Source organism: Motacilla alba, chromosome 2 (assembly GCF_015832195.1).
Source record: "Motacilla alba alba isolate MOTALB_02 chromosome 2, Motacilla_alba_V1.0_pri, whole genome shotgun sequence".
Taxonomy (NCBI): domain Eukaryota; kingdom Metazoa; phylum Chordata; class Aves; order Passeriformes; family Motacillidae; genus Motacilla; species Motacilla alba.
Window position 1 is genome coordinate 109,586,092 of NC_052017.1, and position 17,010 is coordinate 109,603,101.

At 41.9% G+C, this 17,010-nt stretch overlaps 1 protein-coding gene across 8 annotated transcripts in view; it reads left to right on the top strand.

Annotated features, from left to right (window-relative positions):
• DTNA (dystrobrevin alpha) overlaps positions 1 to 17,010 on the top strand; it is a 225,486-nt gene that overhangs the window by 93,352 nt on the left and 115,124 nt on the right. Inside the window, exon 1 of one of the 8 annotated variants that reach the window (XM_038127893.1) lies at positions 379 to 8,304. The exons of the other annotated variants lie outside the window; for them this stretch is intronic. The gene's annotated coding sequence lies outside the window, so the exon portion shown is untranslated. Of the gene's footprint in view, positions 1 to 378; positions 8,305 to 17,010 lie in introns of those variants that run through there. 8 annotated transcript variants of the gene reach the window in all.

Consider the following 17,010-nt stretch of genomic DNA (forward strand, 5'->3'; position numbering starts at 1 on the left):
ATTTAGGCAAGTTGCTAAAAAGGGCAAAAGATGGTTATTGACAAAGAACAGTAAGTAAAAGCACTGGGGGTAAGATAATAAAGCAATATGTAAAATCGCAGCAAAAGCCTACTTTTTGCCTTTCTTCAAAAATATAGATGAGTGCCATGAAGTGTAATCAAATATTAAAGTAAGAGTTAAAAATACCTTTAGCTTAATGCATTTCTCTTAATTTCTTGTCTGTGTTACTTTTATTCTGTTACTGCTCTCCTCTCCTTTTATATTAAAAAGCTGCAAAAATAGAAGTACAAAGTGCTGTTCAAACTATAAAGCAAACAAAAGGAAATAAAAATATACTTACTTGCAGAATTTTTTTTTATTTGAAGTCATTTTACATACTGTGTAATAATAGCATATTTGAAAGTTGAAGATGTGATTATTTGAAAAAAAGTAGTTTATTGTATATTTTAAGGACTGTTCATGTTAAATACTATGGTTCTTTTTTTAGCGAGAAGCCTTGTCAAACAAAATTGTGTTGGGTTTCTGTTGCTTGAGGGCAAAATAACTTTCATAGCATTGAGGGAGGCATGCTGTTTCAGCCCCACAGCAAGAATGCTCGCGCTGCCTGGCAGCACAGGAACACAGCAGCAAGCTTGAGAAGATATGTGTGAAAGCAGATAGATAGGAATTTGTTCTCGTTGCCATGGTGTTGGACACTGTTTACTTCACCTATCAGCTGAGTCTGGTTCTTCCCCTCTCTTCTGGAAACCTGCAGACCTGACCTGTAGCCAGGTTCAGCTTCGGAGAGGCAGTCAGCTCCCAGTAGCATATGGACAAGAAATGTATACATTTTTGCTTTTCTTTGAAATAAGGTTTCTGGCATTTGTGGTTGAGGAGGAAAGCTCCAGATGGTGAAGTGTGTATTATCTGTGCAGTGGTGTTTCAGGTAGCCTAAGCACACAGTCAGCTGGCCCTGGGTTAGCAGCAGGAGGCCCCCAGAGATGGGTGCTGTTGCTTCTGTCCCCAGGGCTTGGGACTGGTGGGTGAGATCAGGAGTAGTCCTGAGGTCTCATTTAGCTGGTGGTCTCTTTGCTCCAATCCCACCCTACCTGCCAGACCACAGGATTGCTCTCAAATAGAGATGCTTAACTGTTATTAAATTTGTGGCAGCTTAATGTTTATCACAGATGAGGAACGGGATGAGCGCTGCACATCACTTTCCCTCATAGTATGTGCCAAGCTGTAAATATAGAATGCCAGGTTGTGGTTATAAAAGCAGGCTGTGAGATAGATAATGGCATACTTCCCTTGGTACTTTTAAACTAGGTAAAACAAAACAGGCCAGACATGCATATCCATTTTAGCTTTTCAGCTGCTAATATTATGGTGCTATCTTCAGTGACTTTGGTTTTATCATGGTGCTGTAACTGCTAGTGAACTACTGAACTTAAAAGGTTATTGGCATATCCTTTGTAATTTTGAAAATAAAATACCCTTGTCTCCCTCTGGCTGAGTGGTTAAATCACACTGCAGTGGCCCTACTTGATAATTTTCTCATGAAAGACTCAAATCCTAGGGTTAATTAAAGCATGGAATAAATATCTAGGGAGGCATATGTAAATGCTAACAGGATTCCTACCACATATCCACAGAGGCAAACATCATCATGTATAGTTTATGCTAAGCTGAAAAAAGGAAATCCTTAGATCTCTTACAAGACAGAATTTTTATATTTTGTGACAGATGTAGGCAAAAAAACCCCTCAAACTTAACAAAACAAAATTTGATAATGACAGTATTTAAATATATCCCTAATAATCATAAGGATTAAACATTCTGGGAGACTGTATAAAGCTTTGTATTTGCAGGAGTCTTAATACCTGTTCCTATCAGAGGAACCTGGATCTGGGATCAGAAAGCAAGGAAGACTAGTGTGTCTGACTGAAACTGCTGGGGAAACTTCAGCAATCAAAATTATCTACTGATAACATAATCTGGCCAGTACTGCAGGGCAGAATATTATGGAGAAGAACTGCATGATAGGTGATCAGAAATATTGCTCAGCTCCTTGTCTAAAAGCCCTGGTTCTGACAACATCCACTGTCGCTCACCATCCACCCCTGGGACGAGCACTGACTCCAAGGGAAGGGTGGCACTTGCTGACTTCCTCCCACCTCCTTGGCTGGCCTCCATTTTGCCCACAAGGTTTGTTTTTCTGTACTGGGTTGACCTTCTTCAGTTTGTGCTGGTTGGGTGAGGTAAAGGCAAATTATATGGATGAAGTGACCTAGAGCTTCAGGCAGAAGCCCTCACCGCTGTTCTCTCAGCAGCTATAACCACGCTGGCATAAGGGGATTCTGCAAAAGGACCCTACAGCCCCTGGATTACCTGGATTTCAGTCTGCACTCCAGTAATTTATTTTGTTCATTTTAAAAGAGGTTAAGGTTTGTCTACTTAGAGCAGAACCTTAGGAGATGTACTGATGCCATCTGCTTTAAGCGTGCAACTTGGATGCATTTCAGACAACAGCGTTATGAGCAGCAATTCCCAATAACTTCATCGTAGAGAGGCAGGTGTCTCCACATGGGCAATTCAGGTCATTCATGCTAGATGCTTAAAATAGAATGTATGCAAATTCGGACTGTCTGCTGCCTTCACCTCATCCATTGCTTACGTCTGTTTATGTCTTAAAGGCGATTTATCCTTGAACTGCTGAAAGAGACTTTGCACTCTTTTAAAATTGTCTGCCCAATGTGAGAAAAGGGCGTCTGTGTTGGGCCATGACTGCATGCCTATTACAGCATGTGTGCCCACACCACACACCTAAGCTGCTTTGGGGGTGCACCTTGGAGGTGCTGATGGGTGAGCAGTGGTGGAGGACAAGAGAGCAGGAGGTCTGGGCAGGACCAGCAGCAGCCCCATTGCTTTTGGGTGAGTGGCCAGAGGCCAGTGGCTAGGCTGATTTAGCCCCGATGGTTTTTTGAGGCAGTTTGAGCTCTTGCCTTTGCAGAAATATGTTAAAATATAAATGAAGAAATGTGTTTCATATAAAACTGTCTCTGCAGGAGTGTAAGCAACTGTGGTGGTAGCGATCCTAATTGCCAGTTTATTTGTGGATGTTTTTTTAAACATATCCTTTTGAGAACCATTAGAAAAAGGCTGTTTCATCAAACTGCTCCCTGGCCCCTTGTGTTTGCATGTTTGCTCTGCTGCTTTGGAAGTGCTCGAGCTGTCACTCTGCTGTAGAGTTGTAGTCCAGTCTTCAAACATTTGTTCCCCGCAGTGTTAACAGTGCTGCTTCATGGGGCATCCCTGGCCTTGCATTCAGTGCCATAGTAACTGTTCTCTGAAGGGGCAGCAGGACAAGACAAGGAACATGTCAAGCACCTTGAAGAGAAAGAAAAAATGCAAAGCCTGACTTGACAAAGTCTTGACACAGATGGCAAATATTTGGCAATGTTTTGTGGTGGCCGGTGAGTTCTCCCCAAGAAGGAGAAATACAGAAACAATTTGGAATAGTAAGCAAAAATTCCTAGTGGCCCACCAGTAGTTAACAAGGGGATTGCACAGACCATTCCCGTGTTCAAAAGAATGTGCTCCTTGTAGCAGCATGGGGAGCACAGGTCAAACCCTCCAGTTCCTAAGCTGTTCACAGGCACTCTTGGGGAAGAGGTAGGAATGATGAAAAGTAGGCTGGAAATTACATATATCCTCCTTCCTTGCTTGCTTTTTTGCTTTCTTCCTCGCTTTTTCTCTTCCCTTCCCCATGTATCTGCATTTTCTCAGTTGTTCAGCAATCCTGTAGGAGCCAGCTGAGAAGCTGGCAGGCATCTTGCAGGCATCCATGGAAGTGTGTGCAGGCAGGGTTGCTGCACTTGCTCTCTGCCAAGGTAGGGGTCCCTCGTTTGGCTTGGTGTGGCAGTGTACTTGGGTGCACACCTGTCTTCCCAGCCACCCCAGGAGTCCATTGCTGGTAGGCAATAAGCGAGGCTGATCCCAGGCTTCAAAGAGTTTTTGCTCATTCTGACCTATTTTGCCTTAAGTGCTTTATTTTGCATTCAGAGTTTAATCTCAACCAGAGGCACACACTTTATGAGAAATCCAGTTCATCAAATAATTGGAATAATTTTTTGGGACACTAGGGGTTCTTGCACCATAGGGCTTAAGTGTTTATTTGGCTGCCAGTGGCATGCACTGCCAGTTACCAGATAGTTGGATCCGCAGGGAGGAGGGAATAGGGGGAAGGAGGAGCGTTACAGACTTTAGTTGTCACAACCTTTTTTCAGCTATTACAAGATAAGGGCGCAGTTTCATAACACAAACTCTGCCTGCCTTCAGTGCAGGGTCTCTCATGTGCCAGTCCAGGGATGCTCTCTTCTCTCCACCTTCCCAGCAGTACTGGAACTGGAACAAAATAGTTGCAGTGTTGTGAAATGGCTCAGCCACAGAGAGGATTCTGCATTGTATTTCCACCACTGTAGCCTGAGGCATTTTAATTTGAGAAGGGCATCTGGGTCAGCTGGAGCCCAGACAGGCTTGTTAGCGCTGGTGCAGCCACAGCCGTGCCCTCTGGCTTGCCCTGCCCTCCCGTGCAGTGGCTTGCATGAGGCTTGGAGGCTATGCAAAGCCAGCTGGATCCATGCTGTTGGGGCTTGCAGAACCTTGAGGTGATGTCCAAGTGCTTGCAAGATTTGCCTGGGTCCAGCATGGCAGGCTGGGAGCCAGAGCTGGCCCAGCATCTTGGGGACACCCCTCAGGAGCCAACTGGGTGCCCTTGCACTGTGCCCAGCAGCTCTGCTGAGACACCGAGGCTGGCTCAGCCAGGATGCATCTTGGATCGATGGGACTTAATGGTCCTGGCTCCTTGTGAAAGCAATTAAATGAGGAAAGAAGACTGGGCACTGGTCTCTGTAAAAAGGAAGCGTAAAACTCTGATCATCTCTGGCTCAGAAATCTGGCAGCAAACAGAGCCAACCACAGGTTGTTTCCTTTTAGTATCTCGCCATCTCCTGGGTTTGCAGCTCAACCTTCAGCCCTTTGGGCAGCACTAGGGAGGCCTTTTCTGCCTATTGACCCAAGCAGCTGCCTGGTGCCTGGGCAGGGGTGCTGTGAAAGAAGTCATGCAGTCTGTCAGGCAAGTGGAGCAGCGAGATGTGATTCCCTTTGCCATTTCCTGCTTTGGTTTGGAAGTGCTGGAGCAGTCCCAGTACTCCATCCCTTGTGCTCACACTGCCTTCTAAAGGGAAAGTCAAGTCTCGGCAGCTGCTGCAGGCTGAGTTCATCCAGAGGGAGTCAGAGTTCATCCAAAGGGAATCAATACCCACAGGAGCCAAGCTTTACCTTTATTTTGTATGGCTCAAGTATTGTGGAAAAGGATCAGTTATCCTATGGCAGTAAGAACAGAGCGCTCTAGAAGGTTCAGTAGCATTTTGTATGAGAAAATATTTTGATGGGAAAATAGCCATTCATCTTACAAGTGCACATGTGCTTGATGCCATCTGTGTCAGGCAGCCCCTGGCCAACAGGTGTTTAAAGAAAGACAGAGTAACCTTCCTGTGAGTACATTTGACATTGGCTCCTTCTCCTGTTGCATTTCCCAGGTAGTTATTAACTGACTCTGTTCCAGAACAGTGAGCATGCGATGATGCTTCAAGCCGTGCCCGACCCTTTCCATACAAAAGTAACTGCCATCTGGAAGCTGGTTTCCACTTTTCTTAGCACATTCCAAGTGCCTACCTGTGTTTAAAAAAATCCCTGAAGAGTTCAGGGCTATCTTCCATTACTGACAGGCACAATTTCTAAAACTGTCTGGATTTTCCTGCAGGTCTCCTGAAGATTTTTACAAATCCATGGGATGAAGGAGATCTGGGGGGAACACAGCAGGAAAGATAAAGACTGTGAAAGCGTGAAATCATGAGTGACACGGGAGGCTGCTGTTGGCCTTGGGACATGAGAGAAGACATGAATTATTGAAATTATGGCTCTGTTAATCTGTGTGTTGTCAGCCCTTCTATAAACAGTGAGCAGGTGCTGTACAACTGCAAGTCCTGTTGAGTGGGAAAGCCCTCTGGTCATGGAGTGGGGGGGACTTCTGCTCGGGCTGTAGCCTGCAGCTTCAGCTGCCTGACCTGGATCGTTTGTTGGTTCAAAGTGAGGGATATTGCTCTTCAAAAGCCTGTGCTTCTTTCTTTTCTAACAGGTGATGTTGTTTAATACTCCGTTAGAATCCCTTAGTAGGTTTTCTTTTTTACTTCTTTTACTCTACACAAAATGCAAGTAAAGCCACTAACAGTACTCAAGGCAGACTGTAATATTAACAGATGTGCATGGAAAGTTTGCTTGCCTTTCAGCTTTTGGGGTTCTTTTGCAGTTATTGGTGGGCAAAGTACAGTATTGCAAACAACTGTGTAGCAATTGAAACTCAAACACATTATACAACCTCAGGATGTGCTTTATGGCCTATCCGTTCTGATCGTCAGCATCAGGGGAAGAAAATTCACTGTGTATTAAAAAGAGAATGGCATTGAGTAACTGTAGAAATTATTGTGAGGAGAATCCTCTTGCACCATGTGTTTTTGACCCAGTATCCAGAGTGCCAGACAGAATTTTAAATGTGAATCAATAGGTAAATACCTATTTCAAGGCAAAGTAAGGTGACTCTTTCAGGAGCCTGCATTGTTATTTTCCATCTTCAGAGGTCTCTTGGAACAGCTACTACTTTGAGCATCTTCAAAACTGGAGATCTGTGGACGCCAAAGCCAGATTTTGACAGATACAGCAAGATGCAGATTCCACAAACAGCTTTGGCAAGTCTTTTATGAAAATAGAGTAAAAAAATATTATGAATTAACTTGGATAGAATTTGACTCTACTTATAAAACAGTAAAAGAGAATGAATTAGTAATTAGGGGTTTATTTTTATTTTGGACTCTCTAATGGAGTGAGTTGAGGTCCATGATAGCAGTAGCTGTTTTTTCTACATCTTCCATTACATTCAGACAAATTGAGAACTTGATAGAAAAGTTGACTCTTTGATGATGTAGTTGCTGGACTACATTCTGGAGCAGTAGTACCTTTCACACCTTAAACAGGCTTTTAATCCTGAAAATGAGAAGCAGTTAGTCCTAGTCAAAATGCCTAGCATGTTTAGGGGAAGGCAGGTTCCTGGGTCCTCATTAGGACCATTTCAGAAAAGCAAGAGCCAGTTCATGTGGCAGGTATCAGGTTGCTGCCACTTCAGTCCCTTCTCTTGCAGAAGCTGTCTGCAGCGGAGAGGCTTGGCCACATTACATGTTCTATCCTTTTCTCTGCTGAAACTGCTGGAGGAAGAATATGGCCCTGCTTTGCAGGAAGAATTGGTTCTCCAAGACTCAGTTACAAGATTGGGACCTTAGTGTGGTAATTCATGTGTTCTAGTACACTTCCCAAGGCAAACTTTGAATGATATTCATAAGATGTCTCAGTAGTGCAAGAATACATTTGAAGCTGTAAAGCATCAATGTTTAACTCAAAAGGCTCTGTCATGGTTAATCCTCATGCCTAATCTGGTAGGACAGTATTAATAATGATTATTTAGCAATTTCCAGATAAATTCATTTTTTTTCCACAAGCAACAAATTTTGTAAAAATCTTTTTCCAGACCACAATGGTGAAAGTGCATGGTTGTTTTGTTTCTGAAGGTGTAAATCTGGTGTTCACCACCTGTACTGGCTCTGTACTGGTACTGTATCTGTACCTGTATTACCAGTGAATTTCTGACTGCTGAGCATGATTTTGTGATTGCAATTCCTATGGAGGTAAGAACCTAAATTTTGAAACCCGTGAATGGCAGGAGCAGAAAAATAATGATTATCTGCTTAAGGGGTGTTGATGTCATACTACTGACTCATTTGTTTTATTAAAAATAAACCCCAAATTGTCCCCCAAAGCAAAACCTATAGTTTATTTGTGTCTTTCTTTTCAGACTTTGCCATTACTTAGCTCTCACAGGTGACATGAGCCTATCTGGGTTAGATTTGCTGCATGAGAAAACAACCCTGACTTTTACCGGGTGGGTGGACAGGAAAAAAACCCAACTTTTTGTCAGTCTTTTGTGTTGCAGCAGCTGGATTCATTGCTGCTATAGCAACACACCACATGATGAGGTGTATTAGATTGCTCTGCGCAGAACACGGGGGGGAAAAGGAACACAGCTCCTTGCTGAAGGTAAAGGTTGCGCTGGAGTTTTTGCTGGAGAGCTGGAGAAGGTCAAATGCTCCAGATCCCAGTACTTGTTGTGCACAGAGGAAGGTAGAGGCGTGTGGAGGTGTTAAACTGCAGACCCAGGTAAGGTACACCTGCATTGATTAACCTGAGATCTTAACCCTCCCTTGCGTGGCAGCTCAACTTCCCAGAGAGTTTTCTCTTAGCTTTTCCAAGTGGTTTTTTTTTTGAAATTGCTTTGCTAATGTGACAATATGAAGACATTGACAGCAGTTGGAATAATTAGAGACTTCTACTGCAGAGAGACCAGTCTTACAGATTAGGAGGTGATTGTCTTCAAATCAATGCAAAAAGTATATGTAGGGGGTTTTTGTTGTTTGAGCTTCACTTGAAGGTGTTGAACAAGTTTTGATTTTGTTACTGTCTGCACAGTGGTTCACAACATCTGTTTTCAGTCAGAATTCAGGGCTTTATCTACTTAGTGATTTTTATTATCAGTACTTTTTAATGATCTGCTCTCTTTAGCATTTATTAACACTTCATCCTCTCTCCCTCCCAGTCTGCTTCATCAGGTTGGCTGAGTTTTCTTGGAAATGAATTTAATATCATTTACTCCTTCAGGTTTTATGCTGCCTCCTTAAGTCTAGCAGTGTTGTTAATGCAGTTAAACAAACTTAACTGCACCTGTAAAGACATGAAAGTGGAAACAGTGCCACAGGTTATTGTGGTTTTTACCCTGTTAACCATTCATCCACAGAGGTAAAGAGAAATAATTAATGTCAACCTTGAACTTAAATGTTTATTCAGACCCATGTCAAACTCAAAAAACTATTAATTCCCCCATGTTCCTTATGCACCTTTTTTTTTTTGCTTTTACCCATCACTAGGTTAAATGTGACAGGCTTTCAAGTGGCATCATGAGGTGGAGGAAGTACTTTAGAAGGGGAAAAATTGAGGAACCAAAACAATAAGAGAGAAGATAGAGAGCCTTCCTGAAATTCAAGTTGGACAGTTTAGTACTTTTCCTGCTTCCCATCAAGGGTTTCCAACATTTGGAATGCTTTCTATTACCTACAACTTACAACATATTTCTTTCTTAGGACTTACTACTGCTTTAACATCAGGCAACACATCAAGGGTGTTGAAATGTGCAGTCCTTCTCCACTGCACTAAGTAAAAGATTCCAAATAACCTTTCTGTTTCTCCCCATACATTTATACCGTGGTGGTCCCGTGTTCACAGGGCTTATTGCCACTGTCAGCAGACTGGAAGCATTCCTGTGGGAACTGAGGGATGGTGCGAAGGCCAAGCCTTCCCCTCACTCACCCCTTTTAGTGACAAGAAGGGGCAGTCTGAGTTAGGGTATAATCAAGCCAAGTCTGAGTGGTGGGCAGCTTTTTCACGGCCCTGAGCAAGTGTCCTTTGTGTGGCACTGTGGGGACTGCACGGTCATAGCTCAGGTTTGAGCGAGACTCCCCTGGCTGCAGTGAGGTGACTTCAACGCTGTTGAAGAAGGAAGCAGCCACTCTGCCTGGGAGAGAATTTGTGAAATAAAAAAACATATAAATGTGCAGCCCATTAATGATCCCTGATCCCAGAATGGGACAGGTTTGCAAGAAGTTGAGTGGGGGTTCTTGAAAATGAGGATTCAGAAAAGGTGGAAGTCTTTGCAGGGGAAGATTAGCTGTACAAGGGAAAACTCAAGTGAAGTAGGACAGTGATTTAGCTCTGATTACACCACTTTGAGCAGAGCAAGGGAGTCCAGATCAAATTATTTAAGCAATCAGGGGAGCTTAATCTGTCTAGATTTAGGGACCTTGGTTGGTTGGGTGAATGAGGACCCTAATTCAAACACCCGAGAGCTCTTTCACTAATACAGCCCATCCATTGTGGCCCAAAGTATAAGGCACCAGGGATGCAAGTGATTCATAGCATAGTACCACTAACACATTATCTAACTGACTGTCACAGAGGTGCACTAGGAGTGAGTTTGTCCAGGGAATTAAAAAATTAAGGAATCTAGATAAAAGGAAACAAGGCATTTTCCTACTGAGTACTACTCCTCTCTGTGTTTGGAATCACAGATGTGATAGTTTATCACACAGAAGGGAGAAAAGGAAGTGAGAGTTTTATTTAAAACCTTCATTATTAGGCAGAAGCAGTGAAACAACACTAAAAAGTGTCCAGCTAATCATCTTTGCAAGACTAGCAAAAAAGTAAGAGATTATGGAAATATGGGTATGGAAAATCATGTTCTCAGTGAAGCCTCGTGAACAGAAGGAATATGAGAACTGTCAGGAAAAGGCAGTTTCCTTCACCAAATAGCATTCCATTGCATATATATTTTTTCTAGAACAATATTAGACTATAAAAATGTTCTTAAAGATTATAAATTTGGTCATGATTTGGTGAAGAATTTGGTATGTTTTCAAATACCACATTTTATTCATTTGTAGGATCTGTGGGTACATATGAACCTTCCCCTTGGACTTTTGTTCCTCTTACTTTCTACTGTCTCATTAGCCCACTGAATCTTTTCTAAAACCTTCAAAACAAATAATACTCACTGCTAGCTGAAACCTCTGAAATAAGCAATAATTCTTCAGCGTATGGGTGCCTCTTGTACGTGAACCAGCTGAGAAAGTCATGGAAGACTGCTAAAATGCACTACTGTGCCATGAGAATAAATTTACTGCACAGTTTTGCAATTCAGATTTTATTCAGCATTAGAACTGTAACTCATTAATAATGTCAACAGATTTGCAAGGGAGATCTCATCTGCCCACTCCTACAGATTAAATCACACAATTTATTGATATGATAATCTTTTTACCAGATTTGGATTTATGGAAAACAGCAGAAATACCTAACTGACTTGACTGCTAAAAAAGAATTAACCCATTCAACTGACGTGACTGTGTGTCAGCCTCTGAGAAGAAAGAAATCCGGACTCTTGATCAGTAGGAATCAAAATACACACAAAATTGTAAGGCTACGTGATACGATGTGTATATGCCTTGTATGCAAATAGTAACGTAGGCAAAATTCCAATATGGAACAACTTGCAGAGACTAATTGATATAGGAATATGTGCACCAGTAGGAGCAGGTCAGTCCCTCACTCAGCTATCAGATGGCTGAGATGTTTTTCTAGGGATAAATATGTACATGGGTGATTATAGTAGCAGATGCTAACTCTAGGAGCTTGAGCTCCATATCCAAATGTTCATCTGGCTCAATCAAAATGAACAAAAGCATTTCCAAAGGGAGGACTAACATCTCCAGGGCTGAGTGGGCATTGGCAGCAGTCCAGAGTGTCTTCTTCACATGCAGGAACTGTGCTCTCAGGAACAGTTATTTCCAAAAGGTCCAGCCACCTAAAGTATTGAACATGGAAAATTAAAGAAAACTGTTCTCTTTGGAAGAAGGCTTGCTATGAAATCATCCTGGGAGAAGTTGGTTCAGTTCTTCATAGAGTACAAGAGCTTGTGGCATCAGGATGTTCATCTCAGATGTCTGTAGGGCTGGCTTCAACATCCATTTCGGCTTTAAGTGTGTGCTGAAACAGGTCAAACACATTCAACAGCTTGTGGAAAATGAGGCTCTGGTCCAGGACTGCTATAGCCACTGAGCAAGGAAAGGGGGCTTGTATATTAATGCCTCAAGGACACATGTAAAGCTGCCATTTGGCCACATTTGTCTGTGGTCAGACTTCCTGTAATTTTTCCTCTGAGGAGCTTGTTTTCAATACTGCCACATCCCAAGTGCTCACAGATCACGAGTCTATGCTACAGAACAGTCATGAGATGCTAGAGCTCCCCTGCTTTCAGGCTTGCTGCATGTTGTTTTCTGCAGCTGTGAACCATGGAGAACTTCTTTGTTCTTTTGCAGAGCAAAAGAGTCTGTTCAACCTCCTGTTTCCAGTAGTAGGGTCTCCTAAGGAAAAAATGCCAAATGCTATGACACCCTGAGAAGAAAATTCTCTTGTCCTGATGGAGTGGTAGAGGTACAGCCAAAAGAAAAGCTTTTTAAGGTGGGCATATAGTGCAGAGCCCTTAAAACTTAGAGATGCTTTTGTCAATATGTGCAAACTATTATTTTCAGTAGCAAAAGAAGAAAATCAGCTCCTTTAGCCAGAAGCTTAGGGCCCCTGGTGGCTCTTAGAGAAGTTAGGTCTTTGAGCTGAAAAGGGAGCACAGCTTCTTCCAACAGATTTGTCACCTGATCAACCTGTGCTAGGGTATTCCGTAGCTCTGAACATCAAAGACTAAAGGTCCTATCTAGATGCTGAGCTAAGGAAAAGGTCTTCTCTGTGATTCTGCCACCTCCTTCATCAACTTCAGGCTATACTAATTAATGAATCTATGACAGGAGACCTCCCTCCTGCCTGCCTGTCCCACGTAGCCCAAGTGTCATGTACTTGCTTTTGTGTGTGTGAATATGCACCAATGCACACACAGACACACCTGAAGTAATTCATGGCTGTCATTAGACATAAATTATTGGGTTGAATTACTTCATTTCTCATGATTTCTAGAAAGAAAAATGACTAATTAAAAGATGAAATTTCATGAGCTCTATTATTAAAGTAAGTGACCTAAGAAGTGCTGTCAGACTGGGTGAAGGAGGATAAAACAAGTGCTAAGTGCAAGTCTCCCCTTCCTTTTGCTGGGCAGGTAGTCTGTTAATGGTGTCAAATTGTGTGCTGTTCTTCTGAGATGCTGAAGCAGCTCTGGTTGCTTCTGAGGTGTCCCACCCCAATCTCACTGAGAGCTGCAGCTGAGCACTGGACTGAAAGCAGCTGGATTTGCAGGGCTGAGAGGCACTGTGCCACCCACCCACCTACTAACTGTAATTAGGAATGTTCCTTCTCACACATTTATGTCACAAGGTGAGGACTAAAAGTCTGTTAGCTGTCTCTAGTTAGGGGTATTTTTGTGTGTGGAGTGCTTCTTAGAACGGAAAGAGGCAGATTAGACTTTCAAGCACCCTCTGACAACAGCACTGAAGATGAGGGTGCACTGAGGAATGCTAATATGGGAAAACTAGGAACATCTTGACTGTTAATTCTGCTGAAGTTAGCAGAGCAAAGCAAAAAAAAAAAAAAAAAAAAAAAAGGGGCTGGGTTTGTTGGTTTTGGTTTTTTTTTTTCATTTTTGTAACCCCTAGGCTTCATAAATACATCACCCTTCTTTATTGTCAATTTGCTCGGGAAATCGTTGCTGACATCTCACCTAAGGACTTATTACCATTCTAGTCAGGCTATCCTATCTTTCACTTATATTGAAGATTTCTTGGATTTTTACCAGTCTTAAATTACATTGAAAGTAGGCAGATGAACATTTAAATTAAAAGGTTAATTGAAGCAGAGATATTGTGCTGGCACAGTTAATTTGTTTCAGTTTAAATGTTTATTAGCTTAATTGAATATTTACAGAACCAAGACAAAAAGAAGTTGTGCATCTATTTCCACAGACACAAAAGTAATTGTACTTGTATTCAAAAGACAAATACCCACTAATAACACTTAAAAACAATAGTCTGTAAGAGCATATTTCCAAAATAAGGAGTTTTTTTTCTGTAGTTAAACAACAATTATTTTATGCTTTCTTATCTGTCACCAGTTTCTTTTACAGTTCTTTAGGACTTATGAGCACAGTGAAGTTCTCAAAGGTGTCAAGAAAAAAGAGCTTACATTGTACAAATGCTTGGGGCAGGAAGCACTGGTAAGATCTTCTGCCCGACAGGAGATTACCATATGATTCTCTTGTCTTCTTTGTGGGCTGTTTGAGAATGATCATCAAGGTCCTCATGAGGAAGAGTTGTTAGAGAAATCTGTCTGCTTTTTCTTTTCCCTCTTTGGAGAGGGGTCAAGATCTGCAGAAAAGGGAAAGTGTGATCCTTTCAAGATCTCCTGGAAGAAACCATATTTCAGTTAGTTGGCTTTCCTAGGGTGCCTAATTTAGTAGCACGGTCAAACTGTATTCCTAATCAAGGGGAAAAATTCAACAGCAATAGTAACACCAGAATTGAACTGATCAGACTTCATCTGTATGAATACAAATGTGGTTTTTAGACAGAACAAATGGTGCAATAATTTCCAAAATAAGGAGTAACACATGTTATTTGGAAAATGTTTAAACATGGAAAAGTGCTTTAATTGGATTATTTTAAAGAAGTTTATGTTTGAAAACATCTAAGCTTAATAGAAATGGCATTGTGTGATTCCCTACTCAAAGAAACATTATGGCCCTAAATAGCAACACAAATGGATTTCCCCCCCCAGTATCTAATAGACAGACTATTTTAAATTCTACTTCATCCCCTGTATTAGTTTCCTGAGAGGATTTTCATCATCAGGCTTTAGGGAATACACTTAAGCACCAAGATCTTGAAATTATGGTAATTTTTAATCTTTAGGAAGTATCCAGTTAGAACTCATTGCCTTTATGGCATTCAAACTTCTCTTCACATCTTAGTAGGCAATTTTCTCCTTATAGCATCTGTCCCAGTTATACAGGTGGATGTACTGGGACAGTATTATACCAAAACCACCAGTTTGTGACACATGGGAAAGGGGCTCTCATCTCAATACATGATTTTGTGAGTTTATACATCTTAGCAGCACTGCAGGATGGAAGACGGTTTGTAGTCTTGGGCAATGATACAAAGTGGATACAAAGGTGAGGATATGCCTCCTGTTTCACTAGAAGTGTGGCCATAGCAATCTTCAAAGAATATTATCCTACCCTGTAGCTAACTGCATCAGTCCTGAGCATCTTAAATGTGCTGCTTCCTGTGGCTTGAGAAACAAAGCCCAGGCCTTTGGCCTCTAAGCAAAAGAGTTACTGTTTGATTATGATCATTTCCTGCCAGCCATTTGTTGTTTCCTGAGCAGTGCACACATGGCTCCCACGTCAGCAGCCATCCAGCAGGTGCCCAGATGCTCCTCTGGTGCAGTGCTTCAAACTGATGTGATCTTCATCAGTAGGCTGACCACAAATACCTGTTGTTCTTGTTTTATTCCATAAGCCCTCTGTGTTTCTCTGTATGCAGAGGTACAATTCGCTCTCTTCTGTGGGCTTTGAAAATACTTGCAGTATCTTAACGTGAAGGGCACTGATAGGAACCCCTTAGCTTCCAGGCTGCACATTCCCTTCTCCTCTAGTATCCCTACTGCCTTCCCTTGGCTGCAGTGTCACTCCCTTCTCTCCCATCTTATTTCTGAAGTACTCTTAAGTGCTTTTGTACTGGAGACTTGGAAATCCCTTCCCTAACTGCCAAGATAAAGTGTTACAGGGGAGCAGTGGTGGTCTCTGCACCTTCAATGCTTGACAGTGATCTTTGGAAAGGAGCATCCGTGGGTTCATGACAGAGGGGGATGATGGGCCATTGTGAGCACAGAGACAGAACTCTGCCTGCTGGTGGAAGAGGAAACCTTTTGTTACAGCTGGACCATGTATAAAGTTATGAAACCAGCTCCTGCCATGCCTTCTTTTTCGTGTTGTTGCTGCACCTCAGTGCTGAGTGTCCTTTACAGAGTGAATTTATTAGTGATGTATTAAATGCAGGAAAATTGAGTAATCCTGAACCGTGATTAGAATCTAAAGAAGGAGTATGTTTTAAGCTAGCCATTAGTAGGGGTTTTTTTCCTCCAAGTTGGTAATACAAAAGTCTCACATAAATAACTTAAATCACATAAATAACTTAAGAGACTAAAAGCAGAATTAAATAATTATTAATTTTGGGTCAGGTTTTCGTTTTTAAGAGCCTAAGTGTAATTATTCTGACACAAGGGACCTTCTAATGGTTTTAAAGCAAACAGAAGTGGCTGCAACAGGAAACATTTGTGCCATCAAACCATCAAACACACCCAGCTGGGAGAAGCAGTGAGGCAAATTCCCATGAGCTGGAGTATCACCAGCTTAGGCTTGCAGTGGTTCTGGGAAGTTTCAGGTCTTGGGGATCTTCCTTGCAGGAGAGATTGTGACTCCACACATGTGGACTGCATATGGCTAACAGTGAAGCATTTTCTTTGTAGAGCTTTTTTTTTCCAGCCTGCTCTCTGTTTGCTCTTAGTTAAACAAGGGACTCATCTCAGCACGTTTAACTGACCTGCATGGAGAGAGAAATGTGATTTTAAACTATTGAAATTGTAGTTCTTTTTCTGTAAGGCGGAGAATGTATCAGGTAGGTGCAGAAATAGCTCTTGCGGCTCAGAAATATATTTTGAATAGCAGAACATCCCCGGTCCTTAAGTTTTGGATGAAGTTCAAATAAATCCTTCCAAAAGCAAATTCAGAATGTAGCCAGGCCATTCTGTTCCCGTTTGTCTTTCCAAAGCCTAGGAAATAAAAAGTTTTTTCCAGCAGTCCACCAGTGCAATTAGTTCAGAAAATTTTCTTTGGTTTGGGGTTTGACTTGGCAATACAGAGAACAGCTACAGATCTGAAAACAGTGAGACAAGGAGCAGAAAGTGCTCTTGCTCCCTTTTACTAAGTTCACATAACTGTATTTTGAATTCTGACCAAGACCAGGTTAAGGTTGTAAATAAATAATAAAAGGCTGTAAATAGTGTAAGGACAGCATTGCAATGATCTCACCAGTTTGTTTAAAAAAAAAAAAAAAGTATTGCATTTTCTGTTTAGCTGAAATGCCCTCCCCTTGTCCATAAACCTGAACTTCAAAGTGTAAATTGTAATTTCTAACAGAAATAAAATACTCTACATGGTGTATTTTAAATTGAATGCTACCACGTGAGAGAATATGTCTTCATAATGATGTTTCTGATTTTGAATAACTGTCAAACTCGGGCATTTATATTGTTTAA